Source organism: Corvus brachyrhynchos, unplaced genomic scaffold, assembly GCF_000691975.1.
Source record: "Corvus brachyrhynchos isolate BGI_N302 unplaced genomic scaffold, ASM69197v1 scaffold331, whole genome shotgun sequence".
Lineage (NCBI taxonomy): Eukaryota > Metazoa > Chordata > Aves > Passeriformes > Corvidae > Corvus > Corvus brachyrhynchos.
In genome coordinates this window covers 481399-499875 of record NW_008237229.1, presented here as the reverse complement: position 1 = coordinate 499875, position 18477 = coordinate 481399, and the positions used below count along the sequence as shown (strand labels likewise).

Here is an 18477-nt window from a genome sequence, read left to right as displayed (position 1 = left end):
CGGGCAGGGGCGGTCGGGGTGCGAGCCGCGCCCTAGGGCTGAGCCCCGGGGCGGGCTGGTGAGCGGGGACAGCGGAGCATCGTTAGAGATGGAAGGCACCTCCGGAGACCATCTGGTCCAGCCCCCAATGCCAAGGCAGAGTCACCTAAAGCAGGTGACACAGGGTGGGTTTTGAATGTTGCCAGAGAGGGAGACTCCACGACCTCCTTGGACAGCGTGTTCCAGTGCTCTGCCACCCTCAGAGAAAAGAAGTTCTTTTCTTCTTCGTGTTGAAGTGAAACTTCTTGTATTTTAGTTTATGCCCATTGCTCCTCATCCTGTCACTGGGAACCACTGAAAAGAGCCTGGCACCATCCTCTTGGCACCTGCCTTTGAGATACTTATACGCATTAATGAGATCCCCTTCAGTCTTCTCTGAGGCCCAGAGGCTCTCCTCATAAGAGAGATGTTCCAGACCTCTAATAACCTTTGTGTCCCTCCGGTGGACCACCTCCTGGAGCTCCTTGTCTTTCTTGTACTGCAGGGTAAGTATTTGCTGTTGTGAGAAAAACAGTCTGTGAGAGACCGCATCCTGCAGGGGGGCTGTGCATATGCTTAGTCCTACACACCATGTGCCGGGCCAGGCACAGGATAGGGACTGCTCTGCTGCTGTTTGAGAATCATCTCAATCCATCTCCTTTTTCTTTTTTTTTTCTTTTTTTTTTTTTTAGCTTTTCTTGCTATGTGAAGAAATCACTGAAAATAGTAACTCCATTTTTTTACCCAACCCCAGTAATACAGACCCAATTTGGATTAAAATAGTCAACCTCAGGTTAGTAGCAGGGTTGTGCCCCACACATCAAATGCCAAATTTAAGTTAAACTCATCAGCTTAAGGCTGCTCCTCTGAAATCAGTGAAGAAGGAGTCATAACCACTCTGCTCTTAGTATCCAATGTTCTAGAATTTATGGAGAAGCATTGCACACTATAACCCCAGGAAAGCAGAAGAGCATCATCCATTAGGTATTTTAAATCAGAGCCTCTGTTCTACTTACGGTTTTATTTTGTCCTTTTTTTTTTTTCCCCTGCACTAATTTATCAGGTAAAATTGCTGAAGGGAATTGAAGAAAATCTTGATCAGTCATAGTGAGATTACTGCCAGGTCATTAGGTGCTTCCTGGCAATAAACTGTTGTGGCATTCATTGTAACACCAAATAGTTCCACAGGGAGTCCTGCACTCACACAAACAGGCTGGATGGAGATGTTTGCCCTCTTCCAGAGATCCCAAATCCTAGGCCAAGGAAATGCCTGGAGCAGAACAGTTGTTATCCCCATGGAGGAAAGCACAAAGCATTGCTAGCAGAGTATCACAGCCTGTCAGGAGAGAGATTATCAAAAGAGAGAGATCAAAGGAGAGGTTCATCAGAGAGATGTTTTTGATTTAATTGAGCTTTTTTCTTTTTTTTAAGAGAATTTAGCAGAGAAACAAAACACAGCAGGTTTTCAGACAACCAGTACAGAATATTGCAAGGATTTTGGCTGCTCACTGCCCTTCCACAAGAATGCATTATACACTAAAATATTTCAATAAGCAAATGAGATACACTCCCTGATGTAGAAAAATTACAGTTTGCACTCAGGACATTCAGTTTAAAGCAACTTCTATTTAGTTTTACAAATTTCAGCCACTAATTTGTTCTACAAATTGACAGGAGATATAAATCTTTTAAGGTTTTACACCATCCCACTCCGTTCTTTCATAGACAGTGTTGTGGTTCAGGACCACCTTTCCATAGATTCTTTTGGGGGTTTTGTCATGTTTTTAAACATTTCTGTGTCTTTCATGTATCCTATTACTCATCTATCCCTTTCCTTTGGTCCAGATTTTGTAATTCTTCAAGTCCAGGATGTTTTCATTACTGTACATGTGAAACCTTATGCCGCCTGAATTAATTTCAGCAAGACACACTGGAATTACAGTATCATAGAATCATAGAATGGCTTGGGTTGGAATGGTCCTGAAAGACCATCTAGTCCCAACCCCTCTGCCATGGGCAGGGACACCTGTCCATTTTTCAGACAGTTAATACATCTCACTGACTTCAAAGCCATGTAAGTACATGTCCAATTGCTGTCTTGACTCAGTACCACCAAAATAAGAAACAGTGCCTGAGAAATTTTCCCAGGAAAGCAAGTCAGATTCCCATCTTTCATCTTACCTGGGGAAATTTCTCAAATACACACTGGTGAAACAGGAGCTCTCACTAAAAGAAGTCACAGACCAGAGCTCAAAAGTTTATTGTTGAATAGAAAAAATAATTAATTAGCTACTTACAAGCAAGCAAACTGTTTAAAATGGTAGCACAAAGATGACCCAGTGGAAGTTGTTCAGGCTGAGACAGCAGAAGAGAGTTTGTTAAGGGCAATTTTATTATACAGGCAAAAAATCTAGAGACAAACAAAAATGAAAAACCAGAGGAAAAAGTAACCTATAGTACTTGTTTAACAAAGAGGCTATGAAAAACAAAAACAACAAAAAAGATATCCCCAAAATCAGGGAGATAAGAGAGAAAAACAACAATACAAACAGACGTGCTCCAGTACTAAAAAAAGCTACTGACGCTCATTCTTCCAGGAACTGGCATAATCCTTGTGTTTGTCTGCATGCAAGATGCTGTGGTCAGGAAAACATTTTTGCAGAACTGGTCATGTTGCAGTGTTTTCAAATGGCTGGTTAAAAGCAAAGGAAAACAAGTCTTTGCATCCCAGAAGTTTTATTTCTTTTTTTTTCCTTCCTTTTGTAGCATCTCATTGAATGAATAATTGTAAGTTTTGAAGCAATGATTTACCTTACTTGTTTCTACCCAACTGTATTTTGGTTTTGGGAAGTACAAAGCCAAGTGGCTTTGGTTTTCAGCAGCCTTTCTTTAGAGCTTCAAGTCCCAGCATGGTGTCCTCCAGTGGCCTGGCAGCTGGGGCTGCTGCTGCCCTTTCTTTGCCCTTGCTCACATGTTTCTGCCCCAATGAGGCTCGTGCTGGTAGAAAACTAGTCTTATTTTTAAAAGTTTTCTACAACCTCAGTCTCTTCCTCTCTAGAAGTGGTGTAGCAGTATTTAGTTAGCCTGTATTGGTAGGAAACTGGATGCTTTTGAGGTTCTGGCAGTGTTCATAAGCTTCTGAAGGCATCTACACTTCCTCCTCCTGCTTTCTTTCTCTGTGAGTGACGTAGGTAGAGAAAGATCCATCCAAGACCCTGATGTGTACCCAGATCCTGAAACTGCTGTTTTCTGTCCCAAACACTGATGAGTTACTTCCTTTCTCCCATGTTACTTCCCCTCGCAATTTCTTGGCAAGCATCTTTCTCACACAAAAATGTTATCCCTCCTCTTCACTGGCGAATTCAATCCAGACCCTCCTACTATGGGCTGCCATCCCAGCTCTTATTCCCAAGGCAGGGAACAGGAGGCAAGTTAACTCCCTGCTGCCTGGGGAGAAATGTCTCTACATCCCTTGCATGACAGAAACTTGCAGTACAGTAATGACTGCCACCACAGAAATCTTTCTGGTGCTTGCCCAAGAAACTGCCAAAATCTCTTAAAAGGAAAGCAGCTGCTGCTGAACAAGCTGTTCTTTGAGTGGGAGGAGCAACTTGCAGCTCCTAGATCCCATGCAAAATCCAGCGGTTACAAAGTGGCTAAAATTCTGGGAGATGCTATTTCTGTTTGTTTGTTTGTTTGTTTACTTGATCGCAGTAAAAGTTTACTTAATCAACGTTTGCTTAGTTAAAGGCTAGAAAAGGACTGCCCTGGAAAAGCACCATGAGAGTTCCTGAGACATGAAAACCAGAGAAGTACAGGAAATAAGACCTGGTGGAAATAAGAGCATGATTCTGATTTCAGTTACACAGGTCTTAAGCCACTGCAATTTTTTTTAGCTTGAGAATTCCACTTCATTGCACATGCAAAAAGTGAATTAGATTTTTCTTAACCCACTGGTTCCAGCATTAATGCCAGGAAACTATGATGCTGGCTGCTGCTTCATTTTATTGTAGTGTTGCTTCGTGTTTGAACATCTCTTGCTTGTGGCAGTTGGATGCTCCAGTCACTCCCTCCTGAAGAGAAAAATCTGCTGGAAAGGGTTAGAGGGGAGTAAATCTCTGCAAGATCCTACTTGCAGCTTCACTGCCAAGAACTTTGAAAAGCAGCATTATTGCTGTTGAGTGAAACCTGGGAGTTGTTCACGTAAAGCTTACCAGCATGCTTCTCGTCGGACCTTGTAACAGATGGACTGTTCCTGAAGTGCTTGGGAAACATTTTTAGCAGCAGAGATGTATGTTTGTCAAGGGGGTCAAGTTTACACTGCTATTCACTGCTAATCCCCAAGGCAATTTCCTATCGGAGGAGTGAAAAGTGATGCAAGACTTCTCATTCTTTGCAAATGATGTCCCACAGCCTCAAGCTGGTGATAGTGCAACATTTCTCCACTGTTAGATGGGGAAAGAATTTAAAAAAAAGCTTTTTGCTTACATCAGAAAAACAGAAGCTGAGGTAAACTTGAGAACACTGCAAATACCATAGCAAATTAAGGACCAAGAAGGGACAAGAACTAGCTAAAGCAAAATATTGGCTCAGTTAAAAAATAGACATAAATTAGCTTTAGACGGATTTAGTCTGGAAGTTAGGGGCAGGACTTGCTAAGGCTTTGAAAAGTCCAGTCAGAGCAAAAAATGAAAAGCAAACTAATTTAAATGTACAGCTTTATACAGGTAAAAAGAAATTTCTGAGATGTCCTGAAAAAGCAGAAGTCAAGACTCAGTGATCCAATAGATTATTTGTCCATATTGCTAAGTAAATTGGCCAGTGGGCTGGGTTTGGCTGGGGGAGAGTTAATTTTCTTCACAGTGGCTGGTATGGGGCTGTGTTTCGGATTTGTGCTGAACACAAATTACCAGGGTTGCTAATATAGACATGTTTTTGTTACTGCTGAGCAGGGCTTACACAGCTCCAAGGCCTTTTCCACTCTTCATACTGCCATGCTGGGGAGAAGGCTGAGAGAAGGTGGGAAACTGGGAGGAGACACATCTGGGACAGCTGACCCCAACTGACCAAAGGGATGTTCCAGACCATATGGCATCATGCTCAGTATATAAAGTGTGGGAATAAGGAGGAAGCGGGGGACGTTTGGAGTGATGGAGTTTGTCTTCCCAAGTTCCTGCTACACATGAAGGGGCCCCGCTCTCCTGGGGATGGCTGAACACCTGCCTGCCCATGGGAACCAGTGAATTAATTCCCCTTTTTGCTTTGCTTGCATGTGCAGCTTTTGCTTTCCCTATTAAATGGTCTTTATGTGAATTCATGCATTTTCCAGCTTTCACCTTCCTGATTCTCTCCCCAGTCCCACTGGTGGGGGAGTGAGCGAGTGGCAGCCTGGGGCTTGGTTGCTGGCTGAGGTTAAACCATGACAGCCAGTCAACACTAACTCTTGAGGTTGGACATCAGGTCACAAAGGAATTAAGTTACAGCTCTTTCTGCTGAGATTGAAATCACCAATGTGACTTCATGAAATCAGTCCATCAGAATCAATCCAGTTGCTGCATCCTGTAAATTCCTTATACTGGGCGAATTCATACAATCAGTTCTTGATGAGAATTCTGTATCTTATTATCAAACTCCTTTTCTACATGAACCTTATGAGAATATTAATGTGAACCCACAAGGCTGCACGAGTCCTTTGTCATGTATCATTCCATACAAAACCATGTCTGAGCATGCAGGTGCTTGCAGTGTAAACACCAATCCAAACAAAAGCCTGTTGTGATTTCCTGTGCCAAGGCACAGTTCAAAACGGGGAGCTCACTGACTGGGGGTATTCAAAGTTGCAATTTGGCCATGGCCATAGCTCTTGTAACATGTTCTATTTTGCAGGTCCTCACTTTGGGCTGCCAGTTTTGAGAGGATGGTTTGTAAAGACAGCGTGATGATTGTTCTGAGAGAGTCCCTGGAGATGACAAGAACTGTCTCAGTTTACTTTCGGTGGTGCTGACATTGGTTTGCTCCATTCTTTTCGTGCTTCTGCCATAGGTGACACCTATTACTTGCTGCTTGAAAAGGGAATGTGAAGATCAGCTTCACCCAACTTGTTGGTTGTCTGATTGGAGTGATAATTGCAGATCTCTATTTCAAAATTCAGGGAGTCTTTGCAGCAGGACAGTGATACCTTCCAGCTCACTGCAGGAGCAGCCCAGTGAGGTTCTCATACATTACAACTGGATTTACTGAATAGTCATGCTGTTTCCTTCCAGCAGTGTATTCCACAGTACGCTATTCTCATACAGAGTGGTGCAGTATCTGGTTTACCACCATTAGCTTTGTATGAGGTGAAGGAGGCTGTGTTTACTACTAAATGAAAGGAGAGCATACACAATTCTCCTTTTAATTAAGCTTAGCCTTATAAACTGTGAAAAGGGTTTTATATTAAGACCAATGTTTTATTGTCTAGCAAGCAGGCTTCTATTGTGCATATTGCCAAGGAGAGATAACAGGGCTCTTATACTCTCAGAAGTTTGTCCTGCCAAGTGAACACCAGGTTTGCTTAAAACATACCCAGCGAGTGCTGCCAGCCAGAGGAGGTTTGAACTTCACATTGATTGTTCTCATTAAATCCGCAGGCAGTGAATGCACTTTGATGGGTGCTTCCTCTGGTTACAGAAGACCCAAACAGGGACCTTCCAAACAAGGCTCAAATGAAAGTTCTCAAGTGAAAATGCATCTATCCATCCTGACCTTACGGTAGTTTAGGCAGTGAGAAGGGTCTCTGTAGCCAGCTTGTGGTGTCACTCCTATCTTTGTGTCTGCATCAGTGGAGGTGGGTGTTCATTATGAACAATCGTGAGGCAACCGCAAAGGAGAAACTAAAATTCAATTGTAAGCCAGGTGGTGACTGAAGAGACTTATCTTATGTCTTAGTCTTTAGTCTTATGTACTAAAGCTGATTCCTTTGTTCAGATTTAACAGTGAGAGGGATCTTTGCACTCCCAGCAGAAAATAGGAAAACAATATGAGAAAGAAATTTCAGAGGGAGAAAAATCTGATCAAGGAATTCTCATCAATCCAAAAAATCTACAGCATAAAAGACAGAGTTCCTTTTTTTTTTTTTTTTCCTTTTGTTTTGTTTCTGCTGTGAATGACATTTTTGTGTGTTGAAATGAGTTTAAGTCTGAGTTTGGGATTGTGACCTCCCCTCTTCCCACCACCAGTCTAAACAGCCCTGAAATGCAGAGGATGTTTGATGTAAATTCCAAATTCCCGTTTTGGGTCTATGTCCTTTGTGAGGATGAATTAACCCTTAAAGAAACCTGCAGTTTTGCAAAGTTTTGACCACAAAATTATTGCTGTTAATGATGACTGCATTTTTCATTTCAGGACAACTCTTTGTTTAATACTTACTCCAATTTCCCTACGTAGCAGTGGTAGTACTGCCTGTTTATGGATCTCAGAATTTGGCTTCAACACAGATAATCTGAGTTTGTTCAAACCTAAAAATAAGTAAGAAGCTAGTGTGCTTTGTTTTGTAGGTTTTTAAATACATATTAATAAAATATTTTACAAGGCAGAAAAGACTGCAGTACTTGATCAACAGCTTTAATTTTCTAATGAGGAGTAATGACATAGTAATCTCTTCCAATAAGCAATAACTATTCAGGACCTTAACTGCACCAAGAGGTGCTGATTACCCTGACATAACTAATAGCCAAGAAACCATCTTGAGGAGCAGAAACTGGAAATATGCACAATGCAGCCTATTTTATCAGCCCAGCTATTTTACCCTTCTCCTCAATCACTTCTTGTGGTTTCTTTAAAGATGATGGGTGCATTAGCTCCAAAGGTCTTGCAGTACACTAGGAGGCTTTAAATGTTATTTTTAGGGCAATTAAATACAAAAGAAAATTTCTATATTAGGTCTGCACTCTAAGGGTCTGCAGGCATACCTTCATCACACATAGATCATGAAATCATATCTCTCACCTTCACAGTTAGAAAAGTTTTAATAGATAAGAATAAAAAGGTAATAGAGCAGTTGTGAAGGTATAGCTTAAAGAGAACTAGCACTAGTTATTTTCAGCAAAGGAATCAGCAAAGTGAAGATCTATCTGCAGAACAACCTTAAAGAGAAGGTACCACGGTCTTAATCTTATGATATCAGGAGGGTGGTAAAATGGATTAGAAAATAAATCCGATGCTCTGGCAGAGACAAAATATCATTTCACCAAAACCCAGAAAGAGTCAGAAGTCTCATTTTGGTGTTAGATAGAACATATAAAAAAATTCTCATGAAACTCTTCAAGCCTTGGTTGAAGCAAGTTTGAAATAGCTGTGCCAAGTAATTCCTTACAGTAAGGCAGGTGGCTGGAATGGCGATGTGGTCCCTGACCCCCTGGTCGAGGTGTTCATGCAGTCATTAGCAAGGGAAGAGCATAACCTGTGAGTAATTTGGACTTTATGTGAGCTACTATTGTTGACTGAACTTCTGGGCATGGGATTTGGCTGTAGTTTCTCTTCCAAAAAAGCTCAGATGAACTGCATCTTGGTGGGAATATCCCCTTTCGCTCCTACACAGAGAATGGGAGCACTTGGGCATCTGGGTGACTTAGGTCATAGCAATTGCTTGTCACTACAAAACAGACAGCAGCCTGAAAAGTAAGGAAATCAGACCACTGGAAATAAGAAAGGATCTGGGAAGCTGAGTCCCAAATGATTTGCATAGAAGATGGGGAAAAAATTGAACTGGCTGGCTTTATCCTGCAGGAAGGGAAGGTTAACGATACAGTGAGAGTTCAAAGGCTTCCAGCCAGATGCAGAGCTGCCTGGGTGTGTTATCCCACAACAACAGAAAGACCATAATGTCTTACTTATCCCAGGACAGGAGTGAGGACATAAACATGTCTTTGAGGAGGACACCTCTGGCACACCTATTCCTGGACTTGTCACCCAAGAAATAAGCTCACACTGAGGGCTGGTTGATTGGTTTATCTAGTCCAAGGGAAGAAGTATGGTAGGCAAATAATCAGGCTAAATGTACATATGCTGTGTTAGTGGCATATCAGGAGCAAAACGTGGAAGAAAAAAGGATGCAGAGATTTTTAAAGATAAGATTACCTAAATCCTGCCTTAAAGCAAGACTTGCTGCTCCCAGCTCATATCTTCATGAAGGATCTGTCTGCAGATCAAAGAAACAAAATCACTCTATGGCTTCTTTTTTCAAGATAAGCCAAAATTTCCCTGCCTCTCATCTAACTTGCACTGGCATGCTGTACACTGCATGCTTTTGTGTTTACTTATCAAAAGGTATCATGAGATAATTAATGCATATTAGCTAGAGCTTTCCAGGAGAAAGAATTTTTCCTTTATTCTCAAGTTCTTAATATCCCAAAGTTTTGTTCCATGATGGTTCTGAGAACTTTACAGATTAACTTTTCATGGGTAGCTGAAGGACACCACAGCAAGCGCAGCCTCCTATCTCATCTATTTCTCACTGAGGAAAATTACAAACTAAAATCTTCGCTGTGTATTTAATCTAATATAAATCTCAAAATACATTCGAGGGAAAGGATGTAATATATTATTTAAAGCTAATCCATTAACTTATAGGTTAATAGTATTCGTACCCTTAAAAAATCACAGTTGATAGGACATTTTGAGAACTAAATAACATCTTTGGAATATTAGTTCTCTATACACAGGTCTTGCAAAATAGCAAACTACTTTTCAAAGTGAAAGGTGGAAAGCCGTCTGAAAACACGGTATCTGCACTGATTCCTGTACCAAATCCTTTCCAGCGCTAGGGGCAGACCTTGAGTCCTTTTAGCTCCTGTTAGCAGGAGAGCTCACCTTGTCCTATTCTGTCTCTTTTGTGCAAACGTGAGTCTGGCAAGCTCCTTCTCCTCCATAAAACTCTTCCTTCTGAAAAAGGGGATCCACAGCCTTCCTTTCGCTAGTTTCCCTTTCATTTCAGGAAGCTGTCCTTCCTCACAAATGCATGAATTTTGCCAAGGGAGCAGTTAGGACTAAGCATGGTCAGACTAACGAGGTGCTTATGTCCTCCAAGTGCATCTGAGTGGAGAAAGCAGGGAGAAAGGCAGACTACTATGTTCCTACTGTTTAGCAAGCAGTATAGGATAAAAAAGAGAATGTAATTCTTGATCAGGAGTCAAAGAATTAAACATACTGTATTTAAACAGGTGTTTCATAAATGTAACAGCTTGCTTTTTATAATGGAACTCAGGACAGCATTATCCCTCCTACCAGTATGAAGCCCTCTAAGGAAGGCTCAGTTTCCCAGTGTTAGAGCTCCTTGTTCTCAGTACGAGTGGCTTCTTAGTCTGAGAAACAAAATCAGCACTGTGGTTTTCAAACTACTGCCTGGAAAGAGATGTGAACAGGAAGAGTGCACAGAGGGTGAGGTACACGCATGCAAATGTACAACCACAGCATACCCAGCTCAGTAGGCTTATGGATGCTCAATTAACAGTGAAGTTGTATTTAAATAAAAATGTTGCAGCCACTCTGTTAGAGAACAGATAGAATTTTCTTCTGTGGTGGAACTGCAGACAGTTTTCCTTTAAATCAATGTAATTTTTATTAAGTTTAATAGTTTTCCTGCCTTTTACTTCCAAAAAGTCTTACTGTAGTCTCACTGCCAATGGAATATCTGGGAGCGAGTGATGCAGCTTTTTAGTTTTACTTTGATATTTGCAAAGGGGGGTTCACTAGAATAAATGACAGTTGGAAATATACTGAGGTTCTCATGGGCTAAATCCATCTTCATTCAGAAAGATTTCCTGTATGCTGTGCTTGACAAACATATTACACTAAATCAGTACTTTGATCCCACCCAAATTCCAATACCACTGTGCACACTTTGTCTGTCTTACTTTATGAATCACCCAATAAAACACACCCAGTTCAAGATATTATTGGCAATGTTACAGTGTATGTACATTAAATCTCATTTTAAACAGAAACCTTGGAACCTGGAATGGTGCCAGTGCTTGAATCCAAGAAGAATTTGAAATGCATAATGTAAAGCTTCTTAATATATCCAACACCCTTTAACTGTTCCCACAGTTAAAAAATATTACAGCTTACACTTGTACCTCAACCAGGCACCCAGGGGTTCAAGCCCTATAGGATGGTAAAAGAAAAGGAAATAATCTTTTTTTATATCAAGTGAGCAAAGCTGATTTGGAAATTATTGAGATAATCAGCCTACCCAGGAGCTGCTTTAGGACTGTAATTGCTCTTTCACATCTTAGCTAATTTAATTAAACAGAGAAACTATTTTTGGACCAGACAGCTCTGTAAACCTTTGGTACCTTCTATTACAAACCATCTGGCTCTGTACATTGTCAGATTTCTTAACTCATACTTTATTACCATCTTCCTCAGAAATTATACATGGATTTTTGTGTTAATTTGTATCCCCTCTAGTTTTGTGTACATTTACTTCAGATAAAACACTTAATTCTTTGGATTCCCTCCCAGTTCAATAGCTGAAAAGTTCTCTGTAGAAACCAGCACATGTCAAGAGCCATCATCCAGTTCTCCTCTGGGTAGCTTTTTGGTGGTTGTTTCCTCTGTTATATAATCCTTTCCTCATAGTCTGTAATCCTTTTCTAACACTGCAAATAAGATAAGCACTGAGTCTTTTTGAATATTGTTGGCCTCCACTTTGAGAGGAACAACAATTTCAGTTTTAATTATTTCTTCAGTGAATGGACCTCTGCTATATTTTGCATATATACTTATACTGATTTCCAAATGTTGTGCCACTATCTGTCCATACCTCTGTCTGGGCTCAGCGCTACATGAAGTGTAATTACACAGTTGCCAATTGAGATGGAGCACAAGCAGAATCAGTTCACATCTGCCCTCAAAGACTGTACAAACACACACATCTGAAGGCTGCCTCCTCCAGAGGTCTAAAATCCATGTGTGTAACTGACCCTGAAATTCAGTGGGCTTCCTGCAGGAGCCAGGGTTATCTAAACAAAGGGTTCTTAGGAAGTAACCTCTTGACTTCTCCACCCCTCACATTTTTAAGGATTGACAGGTCCTAGCGATTGCACAGGCCAGGATAACAAGCCGTGTCCCAAAACAATCATTCTCCCGACATGCTTCCCACTGGCACCTACCACCCTTCAGATCAGCAAAAAAAGAGCTTGGCTGCCTGCATAGGCATGTACCCAGTTCTCCCTGACTAAATGGATTACACCACTGTTGGCTGAATAGGGTGCCAAGAAGACTTCCAGCAAGCTTGTATTCAGCTGTGCTACTCCTGAGCCTGACCTAAGTCCAGTTAAAATATAACAAAGGTCTGCAGACAAGGTGCTGGACTGCACTTCTGCCAAGATTTAGGTTTTGTTTCTATTTTATTTTGGAAAAATGCAATGTGAGTATAAGAAAATAAGCAAGAAGGTTCAAAAACTGTCAACGAGAACAGAATTAAATGTGCTATACACAGCAGCTTGCTGAGAGGAATTTGGGATGGAGGAGAGTAGGGAGAGCTGGTGCTAAAGTAAGAAGAGAAAGGATCTTAGGAAAGGACCACTTGGAGGGATGTGAAACCCATGGAAAAGGAGGTTTGGGAGTAGTGATAATTCAGTCCCATTTGGCCCATTGAGGTACATCCTGGGATCTTGGTAACTCATCTCTGATTCAGAAGAATGTGAGCCTTCAGCTTATATGTGCCAATATCCAAGTAGATCTAAAGAGATGCAAATTTAAACTCAGTAGACCAGGAAGCAAAGGAGTGAATAAATGCAAATATATTAATCTGAATATCAGGTTAGGTATTTCCGGGCAGGGACTATTTGGGTGGGGAAGGGAGACTGCGTGGGCTGAGGAAAGGCTGGAGAGCCTGGCTGGCTCAGGGGCCGATCTAACAGGGAGGGTCTGGCCTGGTCTACAACTGACAGCTGGCACATTAGGAACTATGCATTAGATTGCTGCTGTCATATATGTAATGGCATCAGACAGCAAAAAATAGCACAGAAAACTTTTTATGGGTGTATTTTATTTTATGCACTAATTGCCATCTCAGGCCTCAAGCAGTATGAAGCACATCCGTTCTCCGTTTCTTTATCTGTAAGATGAGAATAATTTATTTCTTTTCAGAATGATTTGGAGATTTAGGATGAAGGGTTGGGGGATAAATGTATCTACTACAATAGTATCCCAAGTGCACATATAGGTGGTTGCTGGAATTTCTTGAAATAGCCAAAATTCACTTTTTTTTCCTTATCAAAGCAAACAAAACTAAAATAACAAAACCAAAATAACATAAACAAACAAATCCCCCCTCCCCGAATCAACAAACTCCACCTCCCAGGCAATTCAGTGAGGAGAAGATTCAGTTTCTGGTTGCCCAGTCTTGTTCCTTTCCCGTATGACAGTGAGATAAGACACCTCTGAGAACCAGGAAATCCGGAGCTATGGTACAGCAGCACAACCTGAACTCTGCATTGTTTGATCAATGATTCAGTCTTCCTGTAACATACATATGCATGACACTGTGACTCCTGAAGCAGAACATCTCAGAGCTGCAGCACTTTAAGTGCTCTTAAAGGAAAACCTGTGTCCAGGTGAGTGCTACTAAATGAGGAATCCTGTACATACACTGCTCTCAAACACAGAGACCAATCTCCTTGAAACAGCCTCTGGTACAATAATTCTTTGTGCTCTTTCACAGTCAACTTCAGCACCTATAGAGTCAGATACAGAGACTTTCACTTGACTGCTATTGAGATGACAGACCACTCTAACTTTTGGTCTATGGCCAAAGCAGTTGTGGATATCACCACTGGTCATGGTCTTAATTGAAAAATGAAGTCAGGACTTGTCTCCTGGCTTGCATGCCTCTCTTCATTTTGCCCACACAGCTGCCATCTCCATGCCATTAGTGCAAGAGATTTGCCTGGAAATTAATGCCAAGAACCACTGCAAGCTCCAGGTGCAGTCTTAATGCTGCACTGGGATGTACCTCGGGTGGGTATTTCCTAGCTTTAAGAGGTTTGAGCGTCACTTGAACTTGCCGTGCAATTTGCTGCTGACCTGGAATGACATAAGGAACCCACAAGGCAAACTTTATATTAACCAGGCCTTTGTCAGCAAATTTAGGTGTTAATTTATTCATGGTTGGCATATTGCATGTTTAAAATCCTTCTGCAAGGCCTTCACTGGGAGCAGTGGTAGCTGGTTTGATGCTAAGGTTCACCAGTAGTCATCAGCTCAACCTCTTACCCAGGAAAAAGGAAAAATTAAATAAAACTGAGTGATGCATAGTCAAAAACTTTTGCAACCACAAGGAATACAGATATAAAACAAAACAGAACCCCACCCCCTCCAGTATTTTTATTGGAGAGGGAAAAAAGAACAGGAGTACGGAAGGGAAGAAGAGAAGGGAAAGGGAAATGGAAAGCACAAGAAAGGAAACATTTTCTGATGAACACCTCTTTTTAGCAGAAATGCTTTACTGTATTTTTGAATGCAAATTTACTGCAGATCCCAGACTTCAGCCACTGGGTTTTCATATGTATCCATACATATTATATGTATGTGCTTATGTGTGTATATGTATCTTAATCTGCATATTTAGTTATGGGCCAAATTTGCTTAAACACTCTGTAAAGAACAAAAAGATGGTCCAGGAAGTAAAGAGTGAATAGTTGAACCATCAAGGACAACATATGCGGGCAGATGGAATCCTGGGGGTGGCCAAGAGGACGATGAGTCAGTATTACTCAAGACAATAAGCAGTTGCCTTGGTGCACCAGCGGTCTAACCCTGATCCATTTTTTGATAGGCTTTACAGGAAAAGAGAATTCCGTGGAGGAATCTGAAGGAGGATAGAGAGATGGCTGCGCAGATATTTATGGGAAGCTCTTCCCACACTCCAAGGTAGCCTGGGAAAAATGCAAAGCTGGTTAATATATTGACATTGAAAGCTGACACTATCTGATCAGACCTGCTTCTTCAAGCAAATGAGGAAAAATAGATAATAATATCTAAGATAATAAGTAAAATAACATGGGTGAGTTCTGTGTGCAGCAGTGGTTTTGAGCCTGAGGTCCTTATACCTGGAACAGTTTTGATTGAAAAATGTCACCAATCAAACAACAGAGTAACTTGTTTCAAGTATGTCTAGGTGAACGTTGGGTATCTTGTGTCTAACATGCAAGTTTAAAAGGATTTATGTAGTACTTTATGTGAATACTACACTTTTACTTTATGGAAATGTCTTGTTGATTGCTACAGACTTTTTTGAGATCCATCATGTAGATAATAATGCAGGTGTCTTATCATGTGCAAAGGATCTTGTTAAGGAGTCTTCCATTCGTATCCTTCCATCCCTAGCTTGAAGTAGTACTGTAGTGTTTGAATTTTTTCCTTGAGATAGAGTGTGAGAATATGAGTTTATCTATTCTTCAGTTTTTTACTTCCCAGTGCCTGTAAAGGTACTTAAACTATGACAACTCCAATACAAAATCTGCTAGAACGTTTTGGCAGGTGTTATATTACTTGCTCCTTAACACGTCTCGTCTAATAAAACAAGTCTGTCATGAAAATTTTCTTCCATAATTAGGTGTGCTGGTTTGGAACGGCCGTTCATCTGCAAGAGTCAGGATCTGTCTTACACTTACAAGGGTTCTCTGTCTGCCTCGTCTGTGTCCAGTGGCAAGGAATCTTACCAACAACTTGAACTTTGTATCAGGCCTCAAGGAGTACCTCCGGATTTACTGAGCCCAACAAGTTTAGAAATACGTGGTTACTTATTCATTAAATGCGATTTTGCATTGTGTGTTGGCATAAAGCCATTTTTTTTTGTTTTAACTAAATTATTTTCCCCCTATCATGCGTGCGTCACTGTATGAGCCAAAGGTTTCGCCAGAGTTTCTTTCTACTCACAGAGGAAGAGACCTTTCCTGATGGCTCCTAGCGATGGTGCTGGAACCAACTGTACCTGAGGAGCAAAGTCTGATGTTCTACAGGTAACGCATAGCACAAAAAACCCTGCAATTTCTGAGCAATTATAATTTGTAACACACTGCTCCTTGTTATCTGTGCTATTTAAATACCACACGGTGCTGCTTACACAGAAAGAACCAACCACCACTGAAGATCACAAGCACACAGGAAGATCCAAAATTAATTTATATGAACTTATGTTCAGTATGACTGCTTGCAATTGTCATTGCTTTATTAAATAAATTATACTTCCTCTCGTTAAACAAATACACACATAGAAATTATAAAAATTTCCTAAATATTTGAGACAATTATATATGGAGCAATAATTAATTGATGATAATTAACACTGTTAATACACTTTTAAGAGCAGTAATTCTGGTCATTGTTGTCAGATGTATCTCATTAAGTTCTCCTTATGACGATAATCATAATAATGCTTAAGGTAGCTTTGATGCTCTCAAACCACAGTAATCTATGGCTTGTGAGCATTAGTGCCTTTTCTTAAAAGGTTGGAAAAAGAAGTCAAACCCCTCTATTCACTCAGTAAAATGAAGTATACCACATTTTAGTTGTGAGAGATTCTTAGATTCACTTCTACTAAATTCAGAGGGAGCAAAACTGTGTTGAACGATGCAGAGGAGGTGAGAGAAAACTTCCTGGAAATAACTTCCAGTAATAAAGATAATAAAATCTTCAAGTACACGTAATTTTTCTGTTCTAGGTCTACTGCTATCACATCCAGCATTGCCAGAGATTTGTGATGTCAAATATTTCCCCTGAATCTCTTCTTAAATTACACTGGCAGAGAATAGCATGGTTCATATAACTTAGTCATGGTGAATTTACTTGATTTACTCAGATTTTGAGATTATATATCTGAACAAAAGAAAATGTTAGATAATCAGTATCCAGTAGGCCCCAGTGGCTCATCTAAAGATTGAACAGGTGTGAAATAGGACAGAGCTTGTTCTACAGGATTGTAAGGAAAGGGATGTATGCATTTTAAAAGAAGATTGCACATTTTCATTCACCATGGCAAAGAGAATGAATGACTATGGAGATTTAATCCTTGTACAATTTACCAAATAAAAACAAAAATTGTTAAAAAGCAGCTTACAAGACATCCTATCAAACACCTAGTTAAAAACAGTGCTAATGAAATGTCATCTTTTTTGCAAGCCAAAAGTAATTTATTTTGCTTTTCTGTGTATTAACAACTTCATCAATTATTATGGAAATTTAAAACAAGACTGTGGAAGACTTAGGTAATACTCCCAGGGAGCACTAGTATCAGTAATGGTCCTTTCCTCTATCAAGTGCCCTGGTTATCAACTGAATAGAGCATTTGTTTCATCCAACACTCTTAATCTTCCAATCTACAGTGGAAAAATTCTATCAAAACAGTTGAAATGAAAACCATCAGCAGTGACTAAAAGGTACAGCCAAAAAAAGCAGAAACGAATGTGCACCTTTGTGTCTACATACAACTAAATCTCCTGTTTTTAAAGCAGAAGTTGGAAGGCACAGTGGTGCAGTGGAGGAATATCCTGTGTGTTTAAGCCATGGGATCCCAGCTGCAGAAACTCGGTAGTTCACATGAGGAGGATGCTCATGGGCTGCATGGTGGTGATGGCACGGCTGCCTGTCACAGAATCGTTAGGGTTGGAAGGGACCTCTGTAGATCATCTGGTCCAAATGCCCTGCCAAGGCAGGGTCACCTAGAGAAGGTGACACAGGAACACACCCAGGTGGGTTTTGAATGTCTCCAGAGAGGGAGACTCCACGACCTGGCTGGGCAGCCTGTTCCAGTGCTCTGCCACCCTCAGTGTAAACTTCTTTCTCATGTAAAGGTGAAGCTTCTTGTGTTTTAGTTTTTGCCCATTGCTCCTCATGCTGCCACTAAGCACCACCGAAACGAGTCTGGAACCTTTCTCTTACCACCTGTCTTTGAGATACCTATATGCATTAATGAGATCCCCTCTCAGTCTTCTCTTATTTAGACTAAACACACCCAGCTCCCGCAGCCTCTCTTAAGACTGTTCAGACTAACAATCTTTGTGGCCCCCCACTGGACCCTCTCCCGCAGCTCCTTGTCTTTCTTGTACTAAGGAGCCCAGAACTGGACACAGCACTGCAGATGTGGTCTCACCAGTGCCGAGTACAGAAGGATCACCTCTCTGGACCTGCTGGCCACGCTCTGCTCTCTAGTAGGTCAGGGTACCCTTCTCTCCAGGTAACCTCACAAGGCCGGCGGCAAGGATTTCTGTGGCCCCGTTGCCCTCTGGAAGCGACCCCACGCTGACCACGGCGAGGAGCACTTCGGAGCCCTTCCTCCAGGTGACCCCACACCGCCCAAACTTCAGGGCAGGGGAAGCTCCGTGGCCTCGCCTCAGCCCATTGGCGGGCGGCAGGAGGAGCCCGAGCCCCGATCTGGCGGAGGACCGTGGAGGGCAGGTGAGCGGGCCGGGGCGT

At 41.4% G+C, this 18477-nt stretch overlaps 1 long non-coding RNA gene across 1 annotated transcript; it reads left to right on the top strand.

Moving 5' to 3' along the window:
• The first annotated feature begins 15 nt into the window (after window positions 1-15).
• On the top strand, window positions 16-15835 carry LOC108445480. The gene is made up of 2 exons (XR_001860353.1): window positions 16-524; window positions 14840-15835. It is a non-coding gene; the product is annotated as an uncharacterized LOC108445480 (long non-coding RNA).
• Window positions 15836-18477: the final 2642 nt, after the last annotated feature.